This window comes from Nothobranchius furzeri, chromosome 4 (genome assembly GCF_043380555.1).
Source record: "Nothobranchius furzeri strain GRZ-AD chromosome 4, NfurGRZ-RIMD1, whole genome shotgun sequence".
In the NCBI taxonomy this organism is placed as follows: Eukaryota; Metazoa; Chordata; class Actinopteri; order Cyprinodontiformes; family Nothobranchiidae; genus Nothobranchius; species Nothobranchius furzeri.
In genome coordinates, this window is record NC_091744.1 from 74090117 (window position 1) to 74113500 (window position 23384).

The 23384-nt window shown below is 40.9% G+C and overlaps 1 long non-coding RNA gene across 1 annotated transcript in view; it reads right to left on the bottom strand.

Annotated features, from left to right (window-relative positions):
* Positions 1 to 23384, bottom strand: part of LOC139069667 (uncharacterized) — a 122841-nt gene that overhangs the window by 93457 nt on the left and 6000 nt on the right. Inside the window, exon 2 of the long non-coding RNA XR_011520357.1 lies at positions 5085 to 5130. This is a non-coding gene — a long non-coding RNA (uncharacterized lncRNA). The remainder of the gene's footprint in view (positions 1 to 5084; positions 5131 to 23384) is intronic.

The following is a 23384-nucleotide window of genomic DNA, read 5'->3' on the forward strand; positions in this document are numbered from 1 at the left end:
TAAACTGAGGTTTCATTCACTGACCAATGAGCGGGCAGGATGCTCCGTACATCTCCGAGCAAACATGAAGGAGAAGTTGATTATTATTATGTTTTATACAGTAAAACCAGAAGTAAGATTTCACATAACTCTAGCAGCACCTTGTGAAACATATCTACCACTTTTTAAACTCTGAACCGCTTAAATAACCTTTATGGGCTCGACACACGGGAGGCGACAAACGACCGCGATCAGCGAAATTTGTCGCTGTCGCTTTTATTACCTGAGACACGGGAGGCGATCTGCGGCAGCGGTCAGCAGCAAAGCCGTCGGCGCGTTCTGTTCCATGGCGAAATCAAAACTTCCGTTGTTTTGTTTGGCTGTGTCAGGTTGGAGGGAATTAAGGTTATTTAAGCGGTTCAGAGTTTAAAAAAAAGTGGTAGATATGTTTCACAAGGTGCTGCTAGAGTTATGTGAAATCTTACTTCTGATTTTACTTTATAAAACATAAGAATAATCAACTTCTCCATGTTTGCTCGGAGATGTGCGGAGCATCCTGTCCGCTCATTGGTCAGTGAATGAAACCTCCGTTGATTGGTCCTCGTCCGAGCCACAGCAATGAAAAGTTGAAAATGTTTCAACTTTCTGGGATCGTGTCGCTGGGTCACCTGTGCACGAGCGCAAAATTTCACACGCACGTTTTTCGCATTTTGCTTGGTAGGAGGGAGACCCGCGATTATCGCTTTGTCGCGCATGTCTCATTGAAAATGAATGGAGGAGAGGCGATGTTGCCTCCCGTGTCTCGAGCCCATAATTCCCTCCAACCTGACACAGCCAAACAAAACAACGGAAGATTCAATTTCGCCATGGAACAGAATGCGCTGACAGCTTTGCCGCTGGCCGCTGCTGCAGGTCGCCTCCCGTGTGTCAGGTAATAAAAGCGATGGCGACAAATTTCGCTGGTCGCGGTCGTTTGTCGCTGCCCGTGTGCAGAGCCCCTTAGATTCCACTCATCATAACTTCATTCATTATAACTAAATTTGAATTATTTTTGCGACTCGTTTGTTTTGCAGAACTAGAAGAATCTTCTCTAGTTTACACATTCAGGTGTCATTCAAATAACTCAACAATAATAGATTAGTGACATAAATTCTCTTGTCAAATAAATCAGAATGTAAGTTGCAGCGTAAAAAAACATCCTAAAGTTTTACAGGAACTGCTTTAAGCATCATCACACAAACACACTGAGTGCCACATCATAACAAATAGCCCTAGCTTAAACAGGTCAAGGTCCATGAGCAGCCATTTTTGTTTACATTTTCACAAACAGTAATAATCTGTTACAGTAGTTCTGAATTTTACAAGCTTCTACTAAAAATAATGAGATGACATTGAGTGAGGCCACCTGTGGACAACATCTGACAACATTTTTGAAAATAATTCTTGCCGCTCTTTTTAAACAACATAAACTGGTCCTGCTGCTGGTGTTCGGCTCACGGATGCAGAGTTTAGCTCACATTCCTGAACCTAAATCAGACGCATTCAACAGTAACGAGATCAAAAACAGCCAGTTGCTCGCTCTCCATTCAAACACAAACATGACTTTAAAAATCAGACCTGAAACATCAGTAATGTCCATCTGCTGAAACAAAACAAATCAGCATTTTTACACGACTATTACGGATTGTAACTTCACTCTCTAAAACTGCAGCTATTTCACATCATCAAGTCTAACTTTTAATGGCAACTAAACTCTGGAGCATGAAGTTAATGAGCCCGTTTGTTTGTGGTTTTTCGTTGTCACTGTTGTTTAAGATTGAAGCTGTTCATTTCAGTTCAATTTAAATGAAACTAAACATTGATTAGATTTAAAATGTATTAGCAGAGCAAGTCAAAACAACAGTAAATAATTAAATTCCATTAAGTAAAGTTTCAAACGGTTATTATTAAGGACCTTCATGGACCAGTGATCCTAATCATAAAAGTTAATAGTAACGCCATTGACTGGCAGTGATGTCTCTAGTTTTTCCTGTTGTTTAAAGCGACGGTAAAGTTTCTCCACGAGTGGTTTCAAAGATATTCCTCAAAGAATCCCTAGATGAGACTAAACATTGAGGACTTAAATCGTGGTTCTTACAAACACACCAGTGTGGAAAAACCCTTTTAAGCCCCTTCATAACACAAAAAAATAAAACTATCATGAATTGTAAACATTTTGTTTGATATTTTGTGAAAATACTCCAACCAAAATGATTTAAGAACTCTCTTTTCTGATTACTATAACTTGTGATACTTACACATGCATAAATCTTCAAATAAGTGATGTTAGTTTCCTTTGATGCGGCCCTGATGTACAGAAATGTGTGTTGTGTTAGAATCTTCTATCGAGAAATGATGGAGATTGAGCCATTTTATCTCATTTTGCACATAAATTCAAGTAAAATCTAAATGATTGCATTATATCACATGATTTGTAAGGAGACATGACGATGGGGACACATTTTAGCCAGGGTTTCCCCCAGCGCTTTATAAGCCTGGCGGCCCGCCAGGCTTTGCTTGCCCACCCGCCAGGCTAAGCGATATGCCCCGCCCCCTCCCCGACCCTACCGTGTCCGCTGACACGAACAGCGCAACGAAACTAGAGCCGTCCATCAGCTGATACTGGTGAGAAACAGCAGCGGAACGTGTGCAAACCCCCACCCCCGCTCTCGCAGAGGAGCGCTGCGAGACACGAAGCACGCAACTACTCACCCACCCCCCCACCCCCACCCCCGACAGCCGAAGCCGCCAGGCTTAACTCATTTTCTGGGGGAAACCCTGTTAGCCATTAGGGCTGCAACAACGAATCGATAAATTCAATGAAAATCGATTACTAAAAGCGTTGGCAACGAATTGCGTCATCGATTCGTTGTGTCGCACAACTCTTCCAAAAGCGCCCCCCCTTCCCGCCCGCCGTTGCGCGCAGACAGATCAGCGCGAGGGAGAGCCGGCAGTTGTTTGGAAGAGAAACATGGCAGAAGCAGCGAGAGTCAAAAAAGTAAAAGCTTTTTAAGTTTGGGAGCATTTTCAGTTAAATCAGGCGAAGACATGCGTTACCTGCAACGTTTAGGTCAGACTTGGCATGGCACGGGATGATGCAGCGTCTTAAACGCAAGCATGTCGGGATCATCAGCGAGGAAGGAGAGAACTCTGTGTCCGGGTAAATTAAAAACTTTTCAAAAGTGATTCATCCAAGTCCCGGATTATTACACAGGCTAGACATGCCCTAAGCTCGTAAAAAAAGAGTCTAAAGTCGTGAGCGCGACGCTTATTAGATGAGCGGGGGGACTCGCGCTGCTGCGAACCGGTTCCAAGGCCGGATTAACTGGGCAATTGCCCAGGGCCCACGAACTCTAAAGGGCCCAGGGCACGAGCAAATTACTGTATCTATAATTTCCCGCTTTATGAGGACTATGGTGACCGTACGTTCCGTTTTCCCCGGACGTGTCCACTTTTCACTCTCTGTCCGGCGCGTTCGGACTGGGGGTTCTTGTATTGATGAAAATGTCCGGCTTTTCATCCAGGAGCAGGGATCGAATTATGGGGGAGCTGTATATCCTACACATCCAGGTGAACCGGAAAAAGTTTTCTATATTACATCATTTTTGGACTCTTTTGAGCAGAGAGCGGCACAGCGCATTTTTGCGCAGCGATCCAGGCAGCTGCTTCCAGCGCACGGTCCATTCTCAAAGTGGCTCAACCAAAAAACTATAATTAGCACACGATCGTTCATGTCTGCACATGTTCTCTATTTTCTGTCTTATTTGTGCCTGCAGCGCTCTGCTACTGCGGAGCTCATCACCTGTGCTGCAGTGATTTCACCTCACGCAGCATCGAAAACGCACTCTGCGCTTTGCGGTCAGGAGATCCCTTTGATCTGCTCAGAAGTAACTGATGAGGTGAAAAAGTAAGAATCCAGGCAGCAGTTTTTCTGGAGAATTAAGAGGAGATGCAGGAAGATGAGAGACAGACAGGACAGGAAAATAGTTAAATAAAAACAAAACAAAGTGTTGAAAAGTAAAATGTAGGTAGATTTACCTCCACTACACGTTTTTACCTGTATAAAACAATAAGTTACACACATGTAATATTTATAAATTTGATACTATTCAGGTCACCTTCAACACTCAGTCACACACCCAGGGCCGTTTCAAGTCATTTTGGGGGCCAAGGCAAAATGCCCCCCCATAACTGGGCTCCCCAGAAGCCTCTGTGTAATTCATACCCTCTCCAGTAGTGTTAGTTATACAGTGTTTATAAAAGCCCCTCAGGCTTTACTGACATGTTCTAATATTATCAGATGAAAAACTAAATTATCAGAGATGCTGTCTCATCTGCTTCTTTTCTAAACTTGCATCATTTTTGGAAATAGTGATCAATTTTGATTAATTCACAGCCTATGTTTAATTACATTTAAAAATTAGTTGTTTGACATCCCCAGTTATAATAAATGTCTACAGATGAGATCAAACAAAACAGATGACAATTGCCCTTAAGCTGTTTAATTGGACCAAGCATTTTAGGTCACAGATAGATGTAGCTTAGGGTCTCTGTCTATACACCTTATAAGACAATTTAGGTGATGGCATGTTGTTTTTCTGCTATTGAACTGTTTTCTAATAATGTTGTGTTAAATAAAGTGAAGGAAGGAGAGAAATAACGTTTCCCTAGCAGTTTTTAAAAATTTCCCCATGTAATCCGATTAATCGATTAATCGTGTCGAGACCCCATCCGATTCATCGATTATCCAAATAATCGTTTGTTGCAGCCCTATTAGCCATTATCACATACTGTAACATTGTAGCTCAGTTTCAGTAAATTTGACAGGTATAGCGTTTTTGTGTTTCCTGACACCAACAACTAATCCGTTGTAGAGGCATGTGTATGGATCACGGTGTGAAAGCTGAATCAAAATCCGCGAAGGGGTTCATGAGATATTTTGCTAACAGACAAACACACAAATTCACAAACAGAAAGCCTTATTGTCTGTATTTAATCATTCGGTGAAGAGCACTGAAGATGCAGTTAGGCATTCACCTAAATAAAAATAAAAATGTTGCACTTACTGTGAGTTTCTGCTCCAGCTGCTCACTGCTGCGTCGTCACGCCCTCCTGATGGAGACAGGAGCGAACAAAACCGTCTTAATGCCTGAGAAATATCAGCCATTAAAAAGTCACACAAGCAGAAAGGCTGTTTGATAGAATTATTTGGTTACAAACACGCACCCTAATGACAGACACTTGCACGACAACCCTGTTAATCATGATTACACTAAAAAATAACTGCAGAGAGGAGCCAAATGAAAGCAGGACTTTAAAATCCACCCCTGTTCCAAGAAGAAAAGCAAAAAGTAAATGATCATCAATGCAAGGGGCTGTTGGACACACTTCAAAAGTTTAACACTAATTCTCTGGCAACACAGGTACTAATTAATCAAGGAGACGACAATAGAATAGCCGCACCCGATCACAATCAAACGCCAAACATCGCTTTTGATAAAAAGCACAAAAGGCCCCTCTCTGTGTACTTGGTGCTCGGCAACAGTTAACGAAATAAATATGACGTCCATGTTTAACTGCATAAGAAAAGCCAAAGCTAGGACTGTTGTGGAAGTGTACAAACGTAAGAGCTGCGCTAAAATGTGAGGGAGTCAGTAATAACACAGATTTGAGATAAAGATTCACGCAACTGGGTCTGAATCTGCACCAACCCTCTAAATGAAAGGAGCAAAATAGATTCCTAAAAGAGCTCAAATCACTGTTTTCATTTATTAACAGATTCACTTGAAGATAAAAACATTTTCAGTCGAGTAACAGAAGCCAGCAAGGTGAAGAAAGCCAACGTTTCACACTTTGCTAAAAAGAGATCAATATTTAGCGAAAAAAAAACTGCTGTGCTGCACAAGAAACAGCTGAATTTTTTCCATTTACAGACTTGCAGGAGAAGCCGGTCTGTGTGACAATGGGAAGTCCTTCGAATCAGCTTCAGGGGTTGAGGAATCTCTCCTAACTTCCAGCAATATGTGATTTATTACTGGAAATGCTGACAATTACTTGATTTTTTTGGAACCGCTGTGAATCTAGTCTGGATTCCGGCTGAACTCAGCCAAGCTAGATAGTGATTTATGTCTTATTATGTTCAGCAAAAAAAGAGGAAACCTCAATCTTACAAAATGGGGAAAAAAACGGTCTTAAATTGATTTTTTGTGAAAGATTTGAATCCAAGATTAATCCATCACTGCTGTTTTCAGGTGAGAAGTGGGTTAAACACTGATGAAAAGTATCCAACTATAGTTAACACTAACAGACTGCATTTTTTTAACTTTTTTTGATGAACTGAGCTCAAGTTTGCGGTGGTGAGTTAATGTGGGCCTACAATTGTAATTTCAGTAAATTTGCTGTTGTCTCTAGTGTGAATGAACACCTTGTGAGTCGTTCTCTGTGGGGAAACGCTCGTTCGCTCCTGTTTGAGGAAGCAGAAATCAGCCAATGGATAGAAAATGGCAGGATGTGGAGTCTTACTCAATAATGATGATATTCTAACATCTTGCCTCTGACAGGCAAACAGCAACCCGAGTCTTCTGCTGCCTTCATTTACAACGTAAGCCTGAACATGCTCCACCTGTCTTTTACAGTAAGAACCTAAAAATTACAGCATCAATGATGGCCCATGTTTGCTATAAAAGTTGTGTTTCATGCTTGTGTGGGTACGGAGAAACTCAACGCCGTAATGCATCAATGCCAGGGCTCTGAGGCAGGCCCACAGAGGCTGACGGAGACATGCCCAATTTTTTTTAGCCGTCCGTCAAAAGTGATGGAGACTGTAGGCTTTTAATTGGTCAAGATGCCGCTTCCTTTAAATTCATCAACAGCATTCCCCTCAAAAAAAAGTCCAGTGATATAAAAGTTTATACGCTGTCATGACTGCCAGAGTTCAGATATACAGCAAACTTTTTTTTTTGTTGATGAAAAGTGTGGGAAACGTGGGTTTAGAGGTGGAGACTGCATGAAGAGGTGAAGGAGAATGAGAGACAAATGTTTTTGTGGTAAAATGTCTCTGAAATTAAAAAACACAATGGTATAAACACTATTGTGGACCAGACACATAACTGCAATGTTGGCAGGACACCCCCAGCAAAGCCTTAGGCCCTCTGTTGTCCTGGTGGGGAATTGCTTTCCAACACTTCCCTGTTGGCAGAGAAGTCCAGAAATCTGAAGGAGAAAGGAAAGTGTTGTGTCTACCACTAGGGGACAGTGTAGGCAAGGAGAACATAGGAGAAAAGGAGAAGGAATGAGGGAATTTGGATGGGTGCCTGATTCTGCTACATGTGACGCAGATTTAAATAAAGATTGGAAAATCTACTTTTGGCCTACTTGTGATACTTTCTGATACGACTGTCGACCATAATAGCAAACGTCTTGTGTGTGCGCAACTCTGCAACTGAGTTAACAGAGAGGTACAAACCAGGCGTTAACGACTAACTGCAAATAGGGTTTGCACAATGCCTCAAACCTTTTGAACGAGTTTTCACTTTCTTTGTACGAGTTGCAAGGCCTACCTGTGAATATTAACAAATTTTCCTCTAAAATGTAGTCATCACAAAGGTCTGAGCCTGATTTATCAAACTTCTGTAGAAACTTTCCTATATTCCATCCTACGAATTAAATTTAAAATGTCCGTACAAATGGCCAAAATCCTGATTTATGAAACACGTGCTGGCCACTCGTCCGCATATTCCACCGCAATCGTCTGTTGATAAATCCCACCTGTGCGTACCTGTTGCTCGTGTCCGTTCAGTTATTTACATACAGAAACTTCCTCAATTAACCATATTTGGTCACACCACGTCCTCAGCTCAGCCGCCAAGTTGCAAATAAAATGAGGCAAATTAGGATAATGCATTGAAGAAGCAGCTCCAAACCAATTGCAATAGCGTCCCATATGACCTTGCCATATTTAAAAGTTAGTACTAAACTGTACTAATTGTGTGTTTGTCCAGCACAAAGATACTATTGTGGATTGAAAATGGCATCAAATCCACTATCAAGTAAGAACAGCACACATTAGAGGACGAATCCCACATGTGGACCAACCTCTTTTCTTAAACATTAGGACAACGAAGCAAGGACACCACCTAGTCCTCATGATGCTCATTTTTATAAGTGAAGTCTAATCTTGGACGATTATTCAGAGGAGAACGCTGTAATAAAACGGGCACATATGGAAGGCATCATTGGCAATTACAGTACAGTAGTGGAGACACTTAAACAAGCTATGCAATATATACACAGGAAAAGCCACAGCGTGCATCAACGTCAAACAGAGGAGGGGGCGCGTGTGAACGATGCTAAACGAAGACTCGAGCAAAAATGCCTGTTTGTGCCAATAGCCTGAACTGATTAGGCTGGGAGTCGCACATAAAACACATCACTAACCGATTAAGAGGAGGAAACAATAAAGACGAAGAAAATAAATGCTGTTTTGTAGGTTTCAAGCAGTTTACTGCCCTTGTGGAGCCGTTTCCGAGCACCGTTTGACTGATGAACGTCACTGACAGCCGAGCGTGTGTGGTGGGCGGAAAGTGTCAGAGGAAAATGATTAAACTCTTCTCACATGAAGCATGTTTTCTACACACATAATCACGTAGGATCTCTAGCTGATTGCCTCCAATGTGAACATGCATTCACGCAATCAGACACTGCTTGCCTTTCACCGACTTTGTGGACTTTAAAATAAAAAGTTTAAAAAATGTCTCCTATACGCTAAATGAATGATGTCCAGTCAGACCTCTGAGTCTCACTGATAAGAACCTGAACTCTTAACGACAACTGTACGGCAACATTACAAGCCATTTTCTTTACAGTCCACCTCAGATGAATCCATCCCGTTTCATGTGCATGGTTCAAATCAAGGTGGACTGCATGCTTTCGTTCTTTTTTAAACACAGAAACAGTTTTGTTTACCTGTTTGTAGCTACGGTTTCGCCGACAGCTGCCGGCTTCTTCAGGCTGCCCGCAGACAAACGGAGTCTGCTTGAGTCCGTTTGTCTGCGGGCAGCCTGAAGAAGCCGGCAGCTGTCGGCGAAACCGTAGCTACAAACAGGTAAACAAAACTGTTTCTGTGTTTAAAAAAGAACGAAAGCATGGATTTAGAAAGACACAGCAAGAACACACCTAAGATGTTCAAGGTGGACTGGTTTTGTTCAGTTTGTACAAAGCTGTGATTTTCAAAGCTCTCCATTTTCAGGGCTCATGTACCACTCAATTTCACTTTCCCTAGCCAAACAGGGCTGCATCTCAGACCAAATGATGAAACTAAAGAAAGACTGGCACAGAGTCTGCACACGAGGAGACAATTTATCCCTAAAACAATCATTTTCAAGGTCCCTCAAGTTAACCGTGGGGATGAAAATACATCATATAGGCTCTGTTGTTTGTATTTTTTCCGTTCACATCTCAGGAATCAGATGTATTTGGCACTGTGCAGTCAGTTTTGGGTGGCAATGTTCACACTTGTGCCTGCTGGCTAGATGATTGCTGAGCATTGTTATTTGAGAAGTGAGCCGTGTTTGCTGCGATTTTTACAGGACCCTGTTCAAAATTACATGAATTTCCCAGGGTTAACAGTGTAACCTAACAAAACAGCCACAGACTCCATGCTGACACCCTGCCAACAAATGTTCTGCATTAAGTGAGAAACAAATGAGTCCAACAAAGAGAAACACTGATAGCCGAAAGTGCTTCTTAGCGTTTCATGTAGAATTATGCAAATGTAAAGGTTGATTTGAAACGTTCAGGTATACACTGGGAAGGAAACCGCTTGGGCTCCTGTCAGGTAGGACTCTCAAAATCAACAAATTCTGATTAAAATTAATCTCAATAGGATGTCAATGAAAGTCGGGAAATCTTTCACAACTGACACGTCTGGCTTCCCGTCACTGTCAGCTAGCCAGAAAGACAAGCTGAGGACGTTGCCAGATTAATTTTTTTCTGACATTTGATCAAGCTTATTTTAAGTAGAAAATGATGGTGAGGCTGTTTTTGTGTGTGTGTGTGTGTGTGTGTGTGTGTGTGTGTGTGTGTGTGTGTGTGTGTGTGTGTGTGTGTGTGTGTGTGTGTGTGTGTGTGTGTGTGTGTGTGTGTGTGTGTGTGTGTGTGTGTGTGTGTGTGTGTGTGTTTTCACAAACACTCTCAGCTGTTTTTCCCATTTTTCCCATGTTTCTTCCTGGAGCAGATCACTTCGGCAGATGTACTCTCCACCGGGGGCATGAACTGACAAGAGAAGCTGTTTTTATTGACATAAAACATACCCTTTAGCTTTTTTTTTTGTGTTTGTTTCAAACTATATCAATATTTAGAGGGTATTTGGGGGGGGTCTGACTTCCCTTTACTGCTATCGTATATGCTCCAGTATCTGAATGGTCCACTTTCCCTGCAAACTAAACACAAGTGCAAGCTCTGTTGACAGGAAATTCTCTCTGCGTTTACACAAGCATGTGGCGCTCTATCCAGAGGTATAAAAGCACATAATCCTACTGTCTTCCATCAGTTCTAAACAAATCCATGGATGCGTTTCAGATCTCCTCCTTTTCTTTAGCCTACTCAGCATCTCAAAATCCCACCAACACACTTCTTTAACAATAGGCTTATGTATCCTGTCAACCTAATCTACCAAATCTACAGGGACTCTGGGACTGTCCGAGGCCCCACCACCACTGCCGCCGCCGCCTCCAACACAACCACAGATGCTCAGCCCAGAGTGAGCAGCCCGAGGCCTGACATGTGGAAGCAATCATAGCGGACAGAGATGAAATGACATGTAGAACTATTACATATATGGATCAGTAATGACTAAGATCCGATTTCTAACCAAAATAAAGTCACTCAGCAACAGCGGTGATTTAATAGGTGTGGGTGGTGGCCTCAGGCTGCGCAGTGGCACAGTGGTTAGAGCTGTTGCCTTGCAGCAAGTAGGTCCTGGGTTCGCCTCCCGGCCAGGGAACTTTCTGCTTGGAGTTTGCATGTTCTCCCTGTGCATGCGTGGGTTCTCTCCGGGTACTCCGGCTTCCTCCCACAGTCCAAAAACATGACTGTTAGGTTAATTGGTCTGTCTAAATTGTCCTTAGGTGTGAGTGTGTGTGCATGGTTGTTTGTCCTGTGTGTCTCTGTGTTGCCCTGCGATGGACTGGCTCTCTGTCCAGGGTGTACCCCGCCTGATTGCCCGTTGACCACTGGAGTTAAGTATCAGCCCCACCCCCGCGGCAAGCGGGTTCTGAAAATGGATGGATGGATGGGGTGTTGGCCTCAGAGTTGGAGTTCTGGCAAGTAATGACTGGGATCAGATGTCCTATAAGTACTTTATAGTAAATATTAGCCAAAACTACTGTTCACTGATGAGGTCATTCCTGCATTTCAACTCAGTTTTGCTCATATGGCATGAAAAAAAATGGCACAAAAGTTGAATTAACCTCAAAATACACAGAAACGTATGACGTGTAGTATGCAGAGCAATCGAGCTACACTTAGAAAACAAAAATAGAAGTGCATAAAATGCTGTGGTAATGTACGGTGACCATCTTTCTCGTAGTTTCTTTAAATAATCTTCAGGAAATGCATTTTAGGACATCTCAAAGCTCTTCTTCTGATGCCGGCTGCCTTTTGTTCCATTATCTGTCGGGATGATTCCACACTGCTTCAATAATGTTGAGGTTTGGGCTCTTGGGAAGCAAATCCATGACTGATGCTCTTCCATTGTGTGTTTTATTCAACCAAAGTGTGCTTTTTGCTGCATTGGCAGAGTGTCGGGGTCATTGTCATGCTGAAAAATAAAGCTGCTGCCAATAAAATGCTTTCCAAATTATATTGCTTGGTGGATTGAAATCATGTGTTCTTAATTCAATCACTTCTGATGAAATCCCTAACAACTGAAGAGAGTCTCTACAGTGTTTTACAGACGGCTGCATATGCTCACCTCTATGACCTCCTTATGATTAAAAAAAGTCTTAGTTGGCTTTATCACTCCATGAGACCCTTCGCCACTGATTTTCACTCAACGCCCTGTTTCATTTGGCTTAACGCTGTCTTTTCACTCCTTTTTATTTTCCGTAGAATGAGTTCTTGACAGCCACCCCTTCACCTAGAGTTCTTCTGATGAGGCTTTGGCAAAGACTAGATGGCTCAAATAAAGGGCCAGATGAATCTCTTAGGTCCAGGGTTGGGTTTTTACTGGATTTTCTCCATTTTATAAAAAAAAGTCTGTTCATCTGCTGCAGGAGCCTTTTATTTGAGACTTTTGTGAGTTTTCTCAATTTTATTGACACACTAAGACAGGTTTCATTCATTCAACCGTCTGCAGGCCATTGGCGCAATCGTTTTAGCATCCACAAACTATCTTCTCACTTAACTTCTCTCTAATATGTTACCAAGCCAGCCATTGTCTAAAACCTCTTTAGGAAATCCTGGGTTTCATTCAAGGCCTCTTCTGGGGGAAAACATTTCCCTCGGACATTATTCAGATGAAGCCCAACCTACATGTTCAACCTTCTTCAGTTAGCTCATTTTGATGCAGAGGGACGGGGTCTATTTCATCAGGAGTTCCTTCCAAATTGCTGAATTCTTTTGAAAATGAACATTTTAGCTACTTCTACTTGTAATCTTCTTTGTGATGCTACTTACGCAAGCTTGTGACGATATGAGGGTTGGAAGGAAACAACTTGGCATAATTTCTCATTTTGGTTCACCACAATAAACCAGTAAAGGGTCTTTATCACTGCAGATGCTGCCCCAATAACACTCAATGTTTACCTCACTTGTGTGGAAAGAATGGAGCTGGAGAATAAGATGCAAATGAGGCTCTGATCGCTGAGACGTTCAGAAAACGAGGAGGAAAAAGTCGAACGAGCAGGAAAACGCATTAAAATCTTAGAGCTATTATTTTGAGAAGTAAATATGGAGGGGAAAAAAACTGTGATTGGGTAGATTCAATTTTTGGTTGACTTGTATAGAAAAAAACTGTAAAATGGTACAGGATACAGATCTGGACTCTCTGAATGGTATTGAAAGTGTAACCTGAACCTCTGCTTGCATAATCTTACAAAGATGAGGATCAGAACATTAAATGTGTCAAGATCCGTGGGTGTCACGAATGTTATCCTAAATGAACAAGATGTGAAAATCATGGGTGTTGCTTTATCTAGTCTGATCGTGTAAAGGATGTACACTCCAGCATGCTTTCTGTACAGGACAGAAAATGGGGACATGATATGAGCCTTGTCCCAGATGAAATAAATTATCAACACTTTAATGATGACACGAAACATCTACAAGAGACTTTGTTTCTTCAGAATTGGCTGTAACATGAGAAAGAGTGGTAGAGCTGTTCTTCTGCTGCCATTTAGCATCCCTGTAACCCAACTGTACAAGAGGGAAAATGCCCCAGCACTGTTGGGTATTTTTATAATTGTACCTTTTTGAGGCCTAAAAGATGCCCATTTTGTGTTATTGACACTGCATGAATCTCTGTTTTTGCCAACTGTTGTTGTTCATGAAAGGTTGAGCAAGGAGGTTGATTGCAACTGAAACCTTTGTAACTCTGTAACCTGAGAAGGCTCCGCCTTCTCCCCCATCCTTTGCTGTGAATAAAGCCCCTGGGAAACTGAGGAGACTTGAGAGTGATGTGGGGAAGCCTCGGAGGAGGTTCCTCTGCGTTAACTCTCCATTATTTTGGGGACTCAGGGTAAAATGTCTCCCTTATTGTCATGTGTGTTATTTCAGGGTTATGGAGAAATTAAAATTACCCAACATTTTAATTACCCAACAAGCACTGGTTCAGTAAAATTAATTGACACTAAATTATTTACTTTATTTTGTATTGGCTTGAAAGTGTATTGTGTTGTGCATTGTATGGGCAACACACCAGAGATGCACAGCCCTAATGTAAGCATAACACAGGCTCATCCCTTTAGTTATGCGGTTTTAAATATGTAGCTCATTCAACAAAAACATCATCCTGTTAGTGGTGAGACACAAGAATTGCACATGAACTTGAACAAAACGGAACAAAGGGCCTGGGTGAAGATGGCTGAGCAGTAAAAACAGAGGGATGGTGTATGTTTATGTAAATATTGTGTATATTTAACCTTCACCTTCCATAATAACATTTCTATTCATGTGAATAAAAAAACTAGATGGCACTCTATGCCAAACAGGCACAATAACCACATACACATACACACACATTCTCGGGAATCCAACGTCATGCTTCTGTCAATATATCTTCAGGTAGCGCTCTTTGCCTTTTAAACCTGGAATGTTTCTGAGCCAAACGACAAAGAGAGGGAGCCAACTCGGTGATCTTCACTTCTCATTCATCTCCGGCACACATCAGCCATCATCTCTTTGACAGCAATCGATCATCGTGCGGCGTCAGCGGCAGCGCCGTGACCTATTTCTTTATGAATAAGGTCAGCAATTAAAAGCTGACAGAAGGATTTATATTTTTCTAACATCAGATCATGGTGTACTTATCAAAGGTTTTATGGAAAGCTGTTAATCGCTGAGGTTTTTTTGCTTGTACAGCGCTTAGAGAAGATAAGAAGATGACAAAATGACTGATTAAAGCGAGACCAGGCTCTAGGTGGTACCGTGTGAGAAAAATAATAAGCACTTAAGTGGTCTGAAACAAAGAGGACCCTAAATTAAATCAAACTAAGTTTTCTCACAAGTGGGCTGAAAAACTGATTACTGAATATCTTTGGCATGATTAAACAACATGACTCAGAAAACATCTGTGCTGTGTTGATGCGATATGATTCATTTTTGAGCATTTTAAACAAGTTTTTTGGATGTTTTTTTAAACAAGTAATGATGATTTATCCAAAAATTTATTGTTCTAGGAAGGATGAGAAACAAAGTTTTACTTATTTTTATGATATTAAGAAATCCCATTCTGACCCTTAAAAATGTGTGTTTGGAGAAAATTGTAAGGCATCTGCCTCAATTTGAAAGACAAAACATTTCACATATTTCTAATTAATTTGAGAGAGAAGGTTGAAGATTAAAACATCAAATTAGCTCAAATCTGTGTTTAGCAAGTCTAAAATTCAGAAATCTGACTTTTTTCAGGCCCTAAAGGCAACATTTCTTAACTTCTTGCCAACAGATTTTCCATCTGGATGTTTTCATGTTTCAGAGTCACAAGTTTCAAGCTGATGTGATTTTTTCTCCAAAATGAATTAATTTTAATTATCGTTTGGAGAAAAAAAAAATTTGAATCAGACAATTGTGGTCTGAGAAGTCCAAAAAATAAAATTGGCCCTCAAAACATGAACTGATGTAACTGTAATTCTAAATTATGAACATTATTAACAAGTACACCCAGTGTGTGTGTGTGTGTGTGTGTGTGTGTGTGTGTGTGTGTGTGTGTGTGTGTGTGTGTGTGTGTGTGTGTGTGTGTGTGCCAAAATTTTATACCCATTGATTATGTCATCTAGGAGAGTTGAAACTGATTGTGGAGAAAGTATAGAAAGTATCTGAAAATCAATTTGTTTAAAAACACACACACACGCACGCACACACGCACACTAAAGTAATCAAGAACTGTAGAGGTTTGTCTCTATGAGATAGCATTACCATCTCTGATCACCACAGTCTATCTTATTTGTCTCTCCAAATATGCAGCTCAATCAAATGCATTATCTCCAGATGCAGATGCACAAAAACACAGAGCAGCCATTGAGCACATGGCTTTGGCTGGAACTCCTAAATCTGACTCATCTTCATTTTTGCTCTTGCAACAAACTGGCCCGCTCCGATACCGTGTTGTGTTCTCACATGTGATTTCTCAACAGGCCTTCCGAGAGCCACTGCCAGACCCGCTCACTTCATCACGTTACTCATCAGTGACAACACAGCCTTTGGGTGTTTCCTGATCTTATCCATCACTCGTAAATTGCGTTAAAGCATTGCTATGCCAAGACACAGCTGGGTAGAACAGCATTCGCCTAATTTTCTGGTACTGTGCAGCTGAGCGGTGCATTCTTGCAATGAAAAGGTTTCAGCACTTGATTGCAGACATCATCATCATCGGAACTGGAAGGTAGTAAGACACAATGACTCATCCTCATTTTCCCCACATTCTTGTCTCCTATCATAATCATGCAAACAAAACCCTGACCTACAATCCATCTAAAAGCCTCAAACAGATTAAAAAAACATAGGTTCAATTTAAGCTCATCAGAGATCCCAGGGCTCAGTGAATGCAACAAAAACCTGATATTGACAAGTCATTTTCAGCAGGTCTTCGTATTCCTACATTCTATTCTTAATGATCTTTTGTTTAAATTGTTGAATGGATGCAACATGATACAGCTCCTATATAAAGATTGAGGCATTGGGCATTCATTACTTCAAACCTATCTACATGTTTTACCACATGAGAGCAAAACATTAACTCAATATCTCTGTTCCTTTTAGTGGAATTTAATAAAGAATTTGAATCTTACCTGTTGTACATATCTCTGTGAACAGCCCCAGTCTGGAGAAATCCAGGTAAGTTTTGACTAGATTGATAAGCTACATGGAGTGCAGAATTATTAGGCAAGTGGTATTTTTGAGGAATAATTTTATTATTGAACAACAACCATGTTCTCAATGAACCCAAACAACTCATTAATATCAAAGCTCAATGTTTTTGGAAGTAGTTTTTAGTTTGTTTTTAGTTTTAGCAATTTTAGGGGGATATCTGTGTGTGCAGGTGACTATTACTGTGCATAATTATTAGGCAACTTTAAAAAATAACAAATATATACCCATTTCAATTATTTATTTTTACCAGTAAAACCAATATAACATCTCCACATTCCCAAATATACATTTCTGACATTCAAAAACAATACAAAAACAAATCAGCGACCAATATATCCACCTTTCTTTGCAAGGACACTCAAAAGCCTGCCATCCATGGATTCTGTCAGTGTTTTGATCTGTTCACCATCAACATTGCGTGCAGCAGCAACCACAGCCTCCCAGACACTGTTCAGAGAGGTGTACTGTTTTCCCTCCTTGTAAATCTCACATTTGATGATGGACCACAGGTTCTCAATGGGGTTCAGATCAAGTGAACAAGGAGGCCATGTCATTAGTTTTTCTTCTTTTATACACTTTCTTGCCAGCCACGCTGTGGAGTACTTGGACGCGTGTGACGGAGCATTGTCCTGCATGAAAATCATGTTTTTCTTGAAGGATGCAGACTTCTTCCTGTACTTGAAGAAGGTGTCTTCCAGAAACTGGCAGTAGGACTGGGAGTTGAGCTCGACTCCATCCTCAACCCGAAAAGTCCCCACAAGCTCATCTTTGATGATACCAGCCCAAACCAGTACTCCACCTCCACCTTGCTGGCGTCTGAGTCGGACTGGAGCTCTCTGCCCTTTACCAGTCCAGCCACGGGCCCATCCATCTGGCCCATCAAGACTCTCTCATTTCATCAGTCCATAAAACCTTAGAAAAATCAGTCTTGAGATATTTCTTGGCCCAGTCTTGACGTTTCAGCTTGTGTGTCTTGTTCAGTGGTGGTCGTCTTTCAGCCTTTCTTACCTTGGCCATGTCTCTGAGTATTGCACACCTTGTGCTTTTGGGCACTCCAGTGATGTTGCAGCTCTGAAATATGGCCAAACTGGTGGCAAGAGGCATCTTGGCAGCTGCACGCTTGACTTTTCTCTGTTCATGGGCAGTTATTTTGCGCCTTGGTTTGTCCACACGCTTCTTGCGACCCTGTTGACTATTTTGAATGAAACGCTTGATTGTTCGATGATCACGCTTCAGAAGCTTTGCCATTTTAAGACTGCTGCATCCCTCTGCAAGATATCTCACTATTTTTGACTTTTCTGAGCCTGTCAAGTCCTTCTTTTGACCCATTTTGCCAAAGGAAAGGAAGTTGCCTAATAATTATGCACACCTGATATAGGGTGTTGATGTCATTAGACCACACCCCTTCTCATTACAGAGATGCACATCACCTAATATGCTTAATTGGTAGAAGGCTTTCGAGCCTATACAGCTTGGAGTAAGACATGCATGAAGAGGATGATGTGGACAAAATACTCATTTGCCTAATAATTCTGCACTCCCTGTAAGGGCCACGCCTAAAAAACAGCTGCCAATTTTCTGGAGGCGCCCCTGGATGACAGCTATCACAGAAATGTCTGCAATTCACACTAACACTAATTGCCTTTAAACTGACATTTTATCACCATTTTATGGTGATGTAAAGGATTTAATTTTTAAAGATTAAGTTCACAATTTTTTCATACACATTTCCAGTGGTCTTAATGTAAATTAATGTCCTATGAGTCAATCTCTGTGGGAATAAAGTTCCCACGCTTCAGGAACTAGACGTTAGCAGAGTTGAGCTGAACACAGGAGAATTTAGAGTCTTATTTCCTGATAGTTGTACATCTCGCGTCTGATTGGCTAACAGCAACACGTCTCTACCACTGACTCTGCTGTGCAATGTTGATGTTTTATCCCCACACATAACTCAAGCCTGGAGGAGTTCTGCTGTGTTCTGGAGCTGCTAAAGATAACGGTTAGCTTGAACTAGCCGAGACATTCCCTGCTGATTCCTGGACACTGAACCAGCAAGGCAGGCAAGGCAGCTTTATTTATAGAGCACATTTCAAACACAGAGGCAATTCAATGTGCTTTACAATTATCAGAACATGATATGAAAACAACACAAAAACACTAATTAAAATACACACTAATGGAATTACAGTTTAGAGCTAACGGAGAAGACAAAGTTACAGGGCAGATTACAGAAGAGATTACGCATGATAAGAAGCAATTCATTTGAAGGCTGATGAGTACATATGGGTTTTTAGTTTTGTTTTAAACAACACTAGAGTTGGGGCACATCTGAAGTCAAGGGGAAGCTGACTATTCTGTAGTTTACTGGTGACCAGTGTAGGGATCTAAGAACAGGAGTGATGTGTTATGTTCTCTTAGTTGTTGTTAAGAATCTTGCAGCAGCAGTCTGAACAAGCTGCAGTTGCTTCACTGCTTTTTTGGGAAGACCAGTTAGGAGACCATTGCAGTAGTCCAGCTGACTAGAAATAAAAGCATGAAAATGTTTCTCTAAGTCTGGTCTGGACCTCTGACACTTGATATTTGATGAAGGTGATAAAACATTGACTTAGTTATAGCCTTAATATGTCCAGAGAAGCTCAGGTCTGAGTCAATAATAACACCAAGATTTCTAACCTGAGTCTTTGTCTTTATTCCCCTGGAGTCTAGCTGAGCAATAACATCCATCATATCCCTCTTGTTGCCAAAGACAATAACTTCAGTCTCATCTTTGTTTAGTTGAAGGAAGTTTGACTGCATCCAGTCGTTTACTTGCTCTAGGCACTGACAGAGCGAGTCCAGTGGATGACAGTCACTAGGTGATAAGGCTAGGTAGATCTGGGTGTCATCAGCATAGCTAAGATAGGCGATGTTGTTATTAAGTATGACCTGACTCAGGGGGAGCATATAGAGATTAAAGAGTAGTGGTCCTAGAATTAAGCCTTGAGGGACCCCACATGTCAACATCCTTCCCTGTCGTGAGCCAAGATGGGTAAGTCCATCTTGACATTATGCAACCGTCACTGGCTTTTCAAATCTGAGCGTTTCCCTGTCAATGTTCTGGCTAGCCATCCTATATATGTAAATAAATAGTCTGGCCACAACCCTTAGGGCCAGAAAATACTTGCTTTTAAACCTCGTGTTGACACAGGCAGCAGGCTGCCTCTTTGTTCACACACTTGCTGCTACACTGCATGTAGTACTGGAGTATTCCACTAGGTGGGAACACTAGAGTATTCAGACTGGACAGAGAGCCAGGTTTGTGGGTACAACCAAAACAAAGATGGCATCAATAGGAAAGATCAGTTACTGGTTAATTTTGAGATCACAGCACACAAAAAGACTGCAGTGGTATTGTAGCTCAATCAATCTGAACTTTATTCATATATAGCGCCTTCCATGACCCTATTCGGTCGCCCAAGGTGATAGAACATTCAGGAACACATACAATCATAAAAAGAGAAGTTTTCACCAGAAGTAAATCATAGGGCTAAAAGTGAGAACTGAAACAGTAAGTCAAAACAAAAGAAAAAAACAAACAGACAAACAAACATAGCTTCAAGTATGTTCTGGAAACGCTAAGCAGAAAAAATGAGTTTTCACTTGACTCTTGACCGGCAAAGAAGTAGACTGCCTAATATCAGATGGCAGCTGGCTCCACAGTGATGGAGCAAGAACAGAGAAAGCTCAATCCCCATGAGTTCGACACTTAAAGCAAGATAGTATGAAAGACCTCTAAACCAGAGTTGGAGGCACCATGACGAGTGTGTCTCGCTCGTTTTGTCAGCTCCACCTACTGGTTACCCGTATATTTTCGCGTTTAAACGCATCGCGTTAATGTCGGGGAAAGTGCACAAACGACACTTCAAATCAACACAAGTTACGCATGGCAGCCATTTTCACTATTTTTCACAACACATTAGCAGTAGTCTGCTTCTTTTCGCTTCTAAACACACAAAAATCAGTCAGTAACAAAAAAATATTTGAAAGCCAATATCTGCGGATTCTCTGAAAATTCTATGGAGTTCATGACAGACATTTTTTTCATTGATTTGATCATCTAATCTCACAGCTGGCACAACGCATTCTTAATAATCTGTGCACAGGAAGCTATAACGATGCTGTAGTAAAACGCAAGTTATAATAATTTCTTATTAACATAATGTTGTTGCAGCACAAAAGGCGCAGAAAATTATATTTTGCAATAAATGTACCAAAAAAATTACAAGTGAATTGTTTCAGAGCCATTTTGTTAGCAGAATCTGATATTAATTTTAGCTCTGACACCTGGGAAATAAATAAACACCTTTATAAATAAAGCTTTGATTTGATTTGATTTGGGAAATAAATAGGTCCCAATGTGGTTTGTGTGGCGTTGCCATAGTTTGATGTCATCGGTAGGCACAGATCCCCCATCTTTGTTTTTGGAAATGGAAATATGGTCACCCTACAATAGAGCGCTGTGATACGCAAGACACAAACTGGTCCTATGGAGCATGGCTAGATCAACCCGCAGAAGAAAATCCTCTCGAGTCCGCTTCTGTCGGTCTAGATTTCTAGGCTAGGAAATGTGGGTAGTAGACTATTTTCACATTTAGCTTCCATGTTAAGTCAGAGTGACTGATTATATTTAAAAAAATAAAAAATAGCAAGAAAATGGTGTCTCAGTAAACTTGGCCTTTAAAAACTAGTCTTGTACAAAAAACTTTTCAACATACTAGACAGAAGATGTGTACAGGACTGGACATGGCAGTTCTTATATGAAATGACTTAAACTGATAATCCATCTGGGATGCTTTGGGGCCAGATGTGGTTTGATGTGAATTTGCAACAGCACTTGACAAGCAGTTACCAGAGTAGATTTACATGCTCAAGGTTCTTCACAGAATTGCACTGATTTCCTGCATGAGCACACTCCACATTGGCTTTGCTTTAGGTGTTGGGCAATCCTGCTAAAAAATTAAACGTTTATGTTTTCTTGGACCCCAAAAATTGGAAAAAATTTAAAATAAAAAATAATACATCAGCTTTACTATTTCTCATAAGATATTTTAATAAATCAGCAAACAGTGAATGAATCATTGCTTATCAATAACATCTAATCTTGGTAACATCTTTGACCAACATGGGAAAACCAAATATCGCCTCTGTGGAGGTCTAAATTACTTGTTAGCGTATATATGAAATATTAATTAGCAGGAGAAGTTATCCACTGAGATTTGTCTATGGCTGATTGGTCGTAACAGAAACATGGATCTGCTAAAACATCTGTCGATTGTTATGTAAACATCTGGTGCCATAGGGTTTATGTTGTTTAGTGAGCCTTCAGTTTCTTCTTAGCCAAACTTGAAAAATACCTGCTTTAGTTGGCTTTTCTCACCACCTCCCAAATATCTCTGTGCATTTCTTTCACACCATAAAAATCCATCATGATTTTCTCTCCCGTGTGAGATCATTGTGATGACTCTAAACTCAACTCCTCCTTTTGTTTGAGTCACACAGGCTGATTAAGATCAATTATATTCATTGCTCAATTATATTCACTGCTCCATATCTTGGCTTCCTGTGACTGATCATCACAGCTTATTGAGTCTCCAAATGGAATTCATGGTTCTAAATGGGTTCAAGTGTTCTTTTGCATTTTTTTGTTTCACTATTTTGTGTGCTAAGACTAATGACGGATCCTAAGCAACTACTGTGTGGCATGAAAAACAAATTTACAAACTCGTATTTATGGTCAATTTAGGGTGAAGAGTTATTATTGATACAGTATAATTTAACTGTCAGATGTGCTTATATGCTTTTGTATGATTAGGATGAAAGAAAGTCCCCGTGTCACTTTTAAAGGAGTGGAAAAAAATATTTTATTAGGGATGCATCGATAACACTTTTTTCCCAAACCGATATGATACCGATACTTGGATCTGAGTACTCGCCAATACCAATTACAGATACCGATACTTCTACCACAAAAAAAACACTATGAATTGGAATACAGCTTTTATTTTCTTCTCTGCTTTCAACAGGAAAAGACAGTGAGGTAGATAAAAAATAAAATGTATGAACTCACTCACTGCCAGCCATTTCCTGATCAAAAGAGCCCTTCGCTGCCAGCGTTTTTCACAATTTTTACAGTTTTTTTTAAGAGTCACAGAACGTTGCGCTCTAGGATGATGTCAACGCCAAAACTACCAAAACAAAGAGTAGACGCACCTCTTACATCAGGAAGAATCCGCGCGTTTTGAGCATTATCCGTTCTTTCATAATTCGTAGTCAAATTGTCATTGGCAGAAGCTTTTCCAGTTCGCGCCTCGCTCATTTTACAGCAGCGGCCCAAAACGATCTCCTAACACATGGATTTTCTGCTTCCTGATCACGTGACATGTGACGTACGTGGATGAAGATCGGCTTTAGAGCTGGGATGTTTGTTCACACGGTGCGGGGGCTCGTTCCAATGCCCACACAGTAAAATAATGCAAAAGACGACTTTAGTCACAAAACTAAAATTTTAGGAGAAGAGAAATAACAAGTTACAGTGAAGCCACTTTCAGGCAACTGCATTGGTATTGGTTCCTGGTATCGGTTAACTTTTACCGATACCGATACCAGTATCTAGTATCGTATCAGTGCATCCCTATTTTTATTTATTATTTCTGATAATAATAATAATAGTCACTTTGAATTTTTAATGCAAGCTGAACATGAAAATGGTCTCCCACACCTTTCTCCTGCATTCGTTTTTGATA